Source organism: Triticum dicoccoides, chromosome 4A, assembly GCF_002162155.2.
Source record: "Triticum dicoccoides isolate Atlit2015 ecotype Zavitan chromosome 4A, WEW_v2.0, whole genome shotgun sequence".
NCBI lineage: Eukaryota > Viridiplantae > Streptophyta > Magnoliopsida > Poales > Poaceae > Triticum > Triticum dicoccoides.
Window position 1 is genome coordinate 720,060,455 of NC_041386.1, and position 10,354 is coordinate 720,070,808.

The 10,354-nt window shown below is 44.1% G+C and overlaps 1 pseudogene; it reads left to right on the forward strand.

Moving 5' to 3' along the window:
• The first annotated feature begins 4,121 nt into the window (after positions 1 to 4,121).
• LOC119288159 lies at positions 4,122 to 10,069 on the forward strand (annotated as a pseudogene).
• The last annotated feature ends 285 nt before the right edge of the window (positions 10,070 to 10,354 follow it).

Here is a 10,354-nt window from a genome sequence, read left to right on the forward strand (position 1 = left end):
CTGCCGTCTTGAGTGCCTGCTTGGTGGTGTAGCGCGGGCGCGGGTATGCCGTCTCCAGGTCTGCTGGTGACCTCTGATACCAATTGTTACGGGTCCGATCTAGATCGAGCAGGAAGGAGGGGAAAGTAGGTAGGGAAACTTGGAGAGGAAGGAGGCCAGGAAGGAGAAGGGCAGCTTCTCGCTTGTCTATTCTGATTACAATAATTCTTGATACTCGATACACGGCCACAACCCACTCTTATCCTCTCATGACGGCTCGCAGGCCACTCACTCTTGTCTCGCTGACCGCCCGGTCCCAGTTGTAAGTGCTTCTCTCTTGACGGATTCGCCGATTTCCTTGGCCGCTGGGCCCTCTATCTTGTCGCTGTCGTGGCTCCTCTTGCCAGTCGTGACAGGGCGCCTCTCGGACAGTATTTTCCTTGGGTATACCGAACCGATCCAAGTAAAAAAAAAAAAGCACCCCAATCATGCGTCCGGTAATCCCGTGTTATGAATAGTGCCAGACCATGTGAACTCAAAGGCACTGAAGTAAAGTTGATGTGAAGTAAAGTTGGAAGCTATCCATAGCCAGTCTGAGCTGGGCCCGCTCAGTTCACCATGCTCATCTCTGTATGGTAACGAGTAAAACAGTAAGATTCCCACTACGCCAGTCTGAGCTGGGCTGTTTTTTTTTTTTGCTCTACAGTACTGTACTTAATTTGCTTTTTCCGAAGAAGTAATATGTACGTAAAGCCAACGGCCACCATTAACCATTTGAGCTTGCAAGCAGAAAAGGAGAAGAAAAAGGAAATGCAAGCCGCCGGTGGGAGTGACTGTGACTGAGCAGCTGCACTAGTGCACAAACCCCAATGGGAGCAGTATTTTGCAGCAGTGGCTACTGAGTATATTGTCGGCTCAATGGAATGGGAGCAACCAATTGGCACTGCCTTCCACCTACGCAACGGAGCCACTAGCAGTATAGCTAAATCGATTGCTGCCCTCGCCAATCCTAACTAACCCCCGATGGCAGCCCACACCTCTAGTTTCGATTTGACTTTAAAGTCCCGATGCCCAGGGAATGGGAAGGGGAAGGAGAAGGATGAAGGGAGTCACCTGATGCTCGTTGTCGTGGGCGAAGCCGACGAGCCGGAACTGGACGCCGGCGAAGTCCCCGCCGTTGCCGCCAGCCGAGGGCATCGGCGACATGGTGCGGCATTGCCTCGGAAAGAACTGCAGAGAGGGGCCGGCGGTGCGATGGGCTTGGTTTCGCTTGGTGGGCCGAGTCTCGCCCGAGACGCAGCTATTCCCCATTTAATTTTTGTTTCTTTTCCTCATTTTAAAAAAAAAATATTGTTTCTGCTGTGAACCAATACTAATTCTCCTCTAAAAAGTCTAAACACTCAATTATCACTTCATCGATGAATGAGGATGCTCAAGTCTATATATAAGAGTGAAATGTGCCTAAATCTACCCTAAAAAGCGCCTAAATCCATATACGGTGTTTTCACGTGTGTAGAACATTGATGCGGCGATAGTGCTTCTCCAGAGTGCCATACACACGGCGGAACATTGATGTGGCGATAGGTTATGGATTGAAGATGTGTTTATTAGGGTCCATGCTTTTCGCGAGCATGACTGCACTACTTGTCCCGATTATGAAGGAATGAAATAAAAATAAGTTTATGTAATGAGTAAAATTCCATGCCTCACTCGATCTAGCTCAAGATTTTATTTTTTCCTAAACTAAGGGCATCTCCAACGACAACACGTAAAACAGAGCTCGTGGACTGGTTCGGACTCGTCTGTGGACAGTGATAAGGTTTCCGGTCATCAAACCCTGTCCCATAAACGTTTGCCCCTGTTTATTTTTCTTAAGTCCGCAACACTCAAAATAATAGCATATCAAAATCTTCAAGCAGTGAAAATATTAAAATGCGACCGTAGTTCAAATATAAATATTACAATCCAACTAAGTTTCAAAATAAAATAGTTCAAACTTAAATTCAACTCGCACATATAGTTAACACATTCCAATAATGTCCGTGACATTACTAATATTTTTACAATGCAAAAAAATGTTTTGTGCCATTAAAAAAACTAGCAAGGTGGCCCTCAATATTAATTTATGCATGGATAGATATAAACAATGCATTAATTTATGCATGAGAGGATATGTTGTTTGCCCATGATATTACATCTATGTGTGGCCTGGACCTCTGGTGACTGTATTCATTTGCGAGTGGTTCAACATGGTGTCGACGCTTAATGAAAAATATATGTGCACTTCACCGGAACTACAGGAACTCCAGCATCTCGCCTTGCATGTCTTCGTCGGAACTACAGGAGCAAAACTAGCTACATGCAAATAACCAAATCAATATTAGAGCTAACACCTTGAACTGAGTATATTTTCTGTTTGTTTCTGCCCAAGTATTTTTGTACTCTCAGTCGTCTCTTTTCGACACTCACGTTGGGCCCTATCAGTCCAGTCGTCCCTACAGGTCGTGATGGCTCTTCTAGTCTTCTGAATCAACGAAAACTGGAGGGAGTAGAAGCTAATCTAGACAATAGGTCTGCATGCACATAAACAGCTAAGTAGAATCCAGGATCATGGACAGTACACAGTTGTACTTATTTTTTAAATTGATACCACCGTCCAGCCTAAAAATTGCCGTTACCTTTAACGCTAGCTGAACCCATGAACGTGTTGTCTTAGGTCGTAATTTTGCTTTTCATGTATAGTGGGGAGCACAAGACTAATGTAAAGCCATTCATATGTGATGTGTCTTTCTTTCGTCGTCATTTTGTTCCCGTCGCAGCGTCTTCTCACGCGACGCGGCCCTTAAATAGTGTTAACTACTCCCGATCGACAGCTTTAATTTACCATCCACTGCTTGATCAGGTGCATGCATCTGATGGAGATCCACGAGACCACAAGGTGTTGGCTATCCACACAAAGGCAAAGGTAAATTAGCAAAAAAGAAAAAAGAAAAAAAAACACCAGAGACGGTAATTACCAAAGTGTGAGAAAGGCAATGATGGCAATTAATTAAATTGATTGATTGATTAATCAATTGTGGCACGCGTATGCAGGCAAAGTGTCGTACATCTCTATATTGGCAGACAGCACACACCCACACATGCACCTTCATGCTTGCAAATGTGATCCGCTATTGCCATGGTGCCTTTTCATTTTCTATACATAGTGCGGCCCGGAGTAATTTTGATCAGTGTTCGTTGGTTTATACGTTTAGTCTGATTGGATGATGTTGACTTTATGATATGTCAATATTGTCTTTTGTCAGCTCTAGTCTATTTTTCATGCTAATTTTAGCCAACTCATCTGTCATAAAAATCACAGTAATAAAGATTTGACTGGCTAATGTTTTGATAGGACAAGCTTAAACATCAACCAGACACACCCTACAATTCATGCAGCTAAACAACGATCAGCGAAAAACAAAAAAAAAGGCGCTAAACTGCATATCCATGAGTGTCAAATAAACCCACCTTTGATGGGCTTGCAACCAGTCAATATGTCTGTCTACCCGTCTGCGATTCGTGTTCCAGAAGTGAGAACAAAAATATTGCCTGCTCAAGGGTTTCTGGCTAATTATGAGGCACGGGACCTTGAATCCGACACAACGCCGTCACATCACACCAGTGCCACCATGGCCGCAGCCCCAACAACCGCGACTCGGGTGATGGTTGTTGGCGCACATCGGTGGTTCGCCATTTGCTTTTGTGAACGCGCACGTCGAAAAGCTGTGTTCCTATGTTTTTCTAATCATCTACTTGCTCACAACTTTACAGCTGCTTGCTTTTGCGACCTGCGAGGAAGCTGGCACGCTTGCTAGTATCAAGTGGATTATGCCGGGTAGATCCAATAATTAGGCTTCAAATTAGCCCCCATGGCATGCACGTTCTCACCTAGTGAAGATAGCGGTTGGGAGAGAAGAACAATGACCCCTTTCCGCGCGCTATAAAAGCAGCACTGCTGCTATAGCCGTCAAAAGTTTATTCAAGTGTACTACAGATTATTAGTGGGGAACCGGCCTAAAGCATGTGATCAGATCCGCTTTAGATGCCTAGTCTTGAGCCGCTAGCTAATACACACTACTACTATTAGGACCAAACTCAGCGATCCCCTTTCCCTGTAGCAGCCAGCTTGTGGTTGCCTGTTTGGTAGCAAGAAAACAGCACTGCATCCTTGCATTTCTTGCCGCTCCCAGTCCTTCGTGCTCAACATCCACCTATTGTGATCTCAAGTTTGTGAGGGTCGTTCACAAAGAAAGGGAAGAGGTGTTCTGTGAGGAACCAGCCAGAACCGGAGATGGCGGAGACGGTGGTAAGCATGGCGAGGTCCATGCTGGGGGGCGCCATCCGCAAGGCCGCCTCTGCTGCGGCCGCCGAGCTGAGCTTGGTGATGGGTGTGCAGAAGGATATCTGGTATGTACGGATGCATCCATTTATATGCTAACTCTTACAAGTTGTTACATAGATCAACTTACTAATACCAAATCTAGGAAATATATAGGTTTTGTCACGCATGTTTCAGATCTCATTTTCCATTGTTTCAATTTTTTCCCGTTATTCATGGATGCAGCAAATTTTCTCATGCATTCTCGCGCACATACCACCAGCTATAGAATAGTACCAATGATTGTTCTATGTTTATTTTGAATGTCAACTAAATTTGTGTGGCAGGTTCATCAAGGACGAGCTGAAGACGATGCAAGCATTCTTGGCGGCTGCTGAAGTAACAAAGAACAGAGACATGCTACTGAAAGTCTGGGCAGAGCAAGTAAGGGACATGTCCTACAATATAGAAGATTGCCTTGATGAATTTATGGTTCATGTGAGGAGCCAGAGCCTAACAAAACGGCTGATGAAGCTCAAAGATCGTCGTCGGATTGCTATCCAAATTCGCAACCTGAAATCAAGAGTTGAAGAAGTGAGCAGCAGGAATGCACGCTACAACTTGATCAAGACGGAGGCCTCAACGACCAGTGACAAGGAGGTTTCTTACATAGAAGATGTACGTAATCACTCAGCAAGCAACACTGATGAAGCAGAACTTGTGGGCTTTACAAAGCCTAGGGAGGAGTTGATTAAGCTGTTGGATGTCAACACTAGAGATGGTGATGCCAAAGTTATATGTGTCGTTGGTATGGGAGGTTTAGGCAAGACTACTCTTGCAAGAAAAACTTATGAAAGTAAGGAAGATATTCTGAAGAATTTTTCTTGCTGTGCTTGGATCACAGTTTCACAGTCATTTTTCAAGATAGAAATGCTCAAGGATATGATCAGGCAACTTTTGGGTGGAGATTCACTGAAGAACTTGTTGAAAGAACATGAAGGGAAGGTGGTGCAAGTGAAGGACCTCGCCGAGCACCTCAGTCGAGAGATGAAGGATAAGAGGTACCTTATTATTCTTGATGACTTGTGGACCATAGATGCATGGAGGTGGATTAAAGATATTGTTTTTCCTAATAGTAACAAGAAAGGTAGTCGGATAATAGTAACAACACGTGATGTGGGCTTAGCAAAGGAATGTACTTTTGAATCCCTTATATACCACCTTAAAACTTTAGAGGTAGTCGAAGCCACAAATTTGCTCCTAAAAAAGAGTAGGAAAACAAATGAAGACATGACCACAGATGAAAACTTCAAGAGCATAGTGGAAAAACTAGTTAAAAAGTGTGGTTGTTTACCACTGGCCATACTCACTATTGGAGGGATCCTTGCCACTAAAAAAATAGTAGAGTGGGAGCACGTCTATAACCAACTCCCGTCTGAGCTTGAGAGTAACCCCAGCCTTGAAGCAATGAAGATGATGGTTACTTTGAGTTACAACCACTTGCCATCTCATCTTAAGCCATGTTTCTTATACCTAAGCATCTTTCCTGAGGATTTTGAAATCGAGATGAGGCGTCTAGTAGAAAGATGGATTGCCGAGGGACTGATTAGGGGTGGGACTGGGGTGAACATTGAGGATGTGGCAAAAGGTTATTTCAATGAGCTAATCAACCGAAGCATGCTTCAAGCATCAAGGGTGAACACAGAAGGAGTTGTGAAGAGCTGTCGAGTCCATGATATTGTGCGTGATGTCATGATCTCAGTTTCTAGAGATGAAAATTTTGTGCATGTGGTGGGAAATAATGTAACTGGTGCTACGGAGGAGACCTTCCGACATGTAGCATACCATGGTAGCATGTGCTAAAAGATAGATATGGATTGGAGCCACGTCCGGTCAATAACTATGTTTGGTGAGAAATCATTGCAGCCATCAGCTTCAGTTTGTTCACCTGACATGAGAATGCTCCGAGCCTTGGATCTAGAGAATGCACAGTTTCAAGTCGCACAAAGGGATATCAGCAACATAGCATTGTTTCGCCACTTGAAGTATCTGAATTTTTCTTACCCACCAGGATATTCACATATTTATAAACTTCCTAGATCCATAGGGAGATTACAAGGCCTGCGCACTTTGAACATTAGAGACAGTTATATTACAGAACTGCCAATTGAGATTTGTAAACTCAAGAGTCTACACAGCCTCCGTTGTACCAGAAGGAATTCCTATGAAATCTTTGGCATGGATGGCCCCAAGAATTGCTTGCTGGCCACAATTATTGTGCCCATTCTGTTCACACCTTTGGTCGATCCTAGTAAGCGAGCCAAGGTAGTTGCTGAGCTACACATGGCCTGGTCTAGCCGTTGGTCAGAGTCAGAAGGTGTGAGGGTGCCAAAAGGAATCGGCAAACTGAAAGAGCTGCAAATACTAGAGGTTGTGGACATCAGCCGAACCAGTGGCAAAGCGTTTAAAGAGCTAGGTGAGCTTGTGCAGCTGAGAAAACTGCGCGTGGTAACAGAAGGGGCCACCAAGCAGAAATGCAAGGTACTCTGTGATGCCATTCAGAAGCTCACTCGCCTCTGCTCCCTTTCAGTGGATGTTTCACTCGAGTGGCTGCATGATGTTTCCTCTCCTCCTCCCCTGTTGAGGAGTCTGAAGTTGCATGGATGCCTTGGAGAGGTTCCTGGCTGGGTTGGCAGTCTGATGCATTTGGTCAAACTTTACTTATTTAGCAGCGTAATAAAGGAAGAAGGTAAAATTATGGAAATACTAGGGCCACTTCCCAACCTCATGCACCTTCGTCTTGTAAGCGACTCTTATATTGGGGAAAAGTTGGCGTTCAAAACGGGAGCATTCCCAAATCTCAAGAGGCTTGGTATTTGTAGTCTGGCGCGATTGAGAGAGTTGAAATTTGAGGATGGCACCTCACCCCAGCTGGCAATGATAGATATCAGTTGGTGCAAATTGGCATCAGGAATTATTGGAGTCAACCAGCTTCCAAAGCTCAAGGATATCTCACTTGGTTCCAATTGTCGAGTGGCGAAGCTTGCTATGCTGCAAAGTGAAGTGGACGCACACCCTAACAGTCCCGTGCTGCGACTGTCCGAGGAAAGGTGGATCCACAACCTGGGAGGCACCGTTGCCCAAGTGGGAGAATCAACAGGGGAATCCTCATCTCTCCATCCCGAGCCTGAAGCTGCGGGAGAGAGCTCACGGTCCCAAGCGGTGGGCATGGCGACGGCAAACATCAGGTCAGCTCAGCTAATTGCTTCTCTTTCGTTCAACTAGTAGTACGTAGCAGCTATGGAGTGCGATGTGCTAATTAGTCTGTACTCTGTTTTCCTTTTTGTGTGTTACAGCCAAGATGATGTGCTTTATACTTACAACTCGTGCTGACTGAATCGGAGCAAGCCTACTGTCAGGTCTATGCAGGTACAGCTCAAATATTTCACTATTTTCCTTTTTTGGTTTGGCTCGATTTCTAGCTGTCTTGGTCTTTTCAGTTTGCGCTCACGCATTCTAAATCTGTGCATGCTTATATAAAACGCAGGCATGATCTCAGTCACATTGTATTCAGCTTAGGAAAACATATACTTTACACGTACCCTTGTTACAGCAAAGACTTCCTTAATTTTCTATCCGGTGACAGAGTTTCACATCTCAGGTTCAGGTTGTTGAAATAAACTAGTGCTCCGTGTAATGCATTTAGATTCAGCTGGGCACCCAGGAGCACCACCAAGCTGCATTGTTCATCCTATTGTCGACAGTTACAAGATGGGACACAACTTCTTTTTATTTTTGCTGGGAAGATGGGATCCAACTTGAAGAGAGGCCAGATGGTTTATCCATATGGCGGAACCTCAAGATGGTAATTCCTTCTAAAAATCAGTATGGGTAGAGCAAGCAACGGAGGAATCATCTCCACTTCCATGGCCTACAGCAGCGGGAGAGAGCTCGTCGCAGGAGAGAGGGCATTAAGAGGTCAGCTAACTTCTCTTTCGTTCGTTCAGTAGTAGACTCTATTAAATGAGATTTTATTTTCTACGGTATGCATTTGTTTTCCGCAATCTTAATATAAAAGACACACAGATTGTGTGTTGCTGAAAAAAACACACTTAATCCCTCTCTATCCTGTAACAAGATGTTGTGTTGTGCATGTACAATTCAGGCTGATGCTAGTAGCTGGTCGCTTCCGTGGCTTTGATCTTCATCTCTACTATCCCGTGCTACGACTGCACGAGGACAAGTCAGCTAGTTAATTTCTCTTTCCTTCAGTAGCTGTGATGTTTATTATACACTTACAATCCATTTCTCTTCTGCTTTTAACAGTGAGGATGATCTGCGCTGAAGACCAATTTGTAGCCTTGACGAGTCTCCCACCTCTCTCGCTCAGGTAGTCGCCATGAAACGCCGTGCTTTGGATTAAATCCCCCTCAGTACGCTTCACTCTGTTCAGTTTGTGTTTCTGACCATGTTTGTTTCTCTGTCTCTAACAAGAGTTGTTGCTCGTTTGCACTTGTTGCTGATAATTCACAAACAATCAAGATAGCCACTCCTTCTCTTCTTCGACTTCTTTGATTCCATCTGATTTCTGGCCATGTTTTCGGAATAATTTTCATGCATGCAAAGCAACTGTTTGTCTCAACTCCTGTAAGAGGTTAATGTTTCTGCTACTGAATTTATCGTAATGTTTGTCAGGCCTTTTTGTGCACACCAACTGTTCTCTGTTCATCTCAATGTCTGTAAGAAGTTAAAATTTCGCAAATCCGGGAAAAGCTGGAGAGTGGCATGACAAAAATCATGGTGCAATTAATGCGACTTAATAATGGGCATGGCACATTACCTGAATTTCGGCTGAAGGTTGTATAATTAGAAAGGAGCCAACTGGAGGAAGGTATAATCTATGGAAGTAGCAGAGGTGGGCGCCGGCTAATCTCATATTCCTTCTGTATTTCAGTGTATAATTGTATATGCTGGGGAAAAATTAGTGCTCACAAGTTGTAGCATTTCCAAATATGTCAGGAACCTTGATGTCTAGCAAGAGCTGAAGCAACTCTCGCATATGAGAATGTTCTGAAGTGTAAATGTGATCACATTGATAACTGGTCAGTGCATCTGCATCCCCTTTTCATGTTTTCATGTTGGATTTCCATATACTTATGGTTCTTGGTATGATTTTCAGTTTGCGAACATGCATCTGCTGAAGATATGTATTGTACTAATTAATTAATGCCCTGTATATGCATTTCAGCTGGGGAGAAGCCATGAAAAAAGCAATGGACTACACCACACGACATGTTGCTGCTACTTGCCTACTTAAGCTGCATATACGTCCTGTTATGCTGCAATATCCACCACTTTCAGCCATCCAAGTTCTCTGCTGAGTGGTGGCCTCTGATATGGTGCAATGTAAAGCTAAGAGGGATCTCGACATTGCTCCACTCCTAATGGAAGAGGAACCGCATTGATCTCGGGTCTTGAGTGTAATGCAAGGGAACAGCAAGCTGCACTGCTACTCAGAAGGAGTTTACAAGTCGCAACTGTTGGCCCAGATGAAAAATCGCTTCTGCCCAAGCTGATGAGAACACCTGGAATTTTGAATGCAGACTTACTTTGTTTTCTAGTACTCTGTTTTTTCAGAGATGTTTAGTTCCTCTCTGTGTTCTGCTGCCACTATGCTTGTGCTTGCTTGTAATCTATCAAAGAATGAGGATTGCATATGTTGTTATCCAAGTCCCGCAAATTTAAAACTCCGGAATGGCAGCGAAGACTCTGACTCCATGGGGCGGAGCTGTCCCGTATTGCAAAATGAACCTGATGAGAACACAAACTTGATCTGTTTCTGGCACTCTCTTTTCTTGAAGATGATCAATTCCTTTCAAACTCTTGCTGCCACTATGTATGTGCTTGTTTAAACGAAGAATGATGATTGCCAAAAAAAAAGAGAATGATGATTGCCACCAAATTCAAGTTGATGAAATAATGCGCCTTCTATATATAGGCCATCAAATTTGGGAT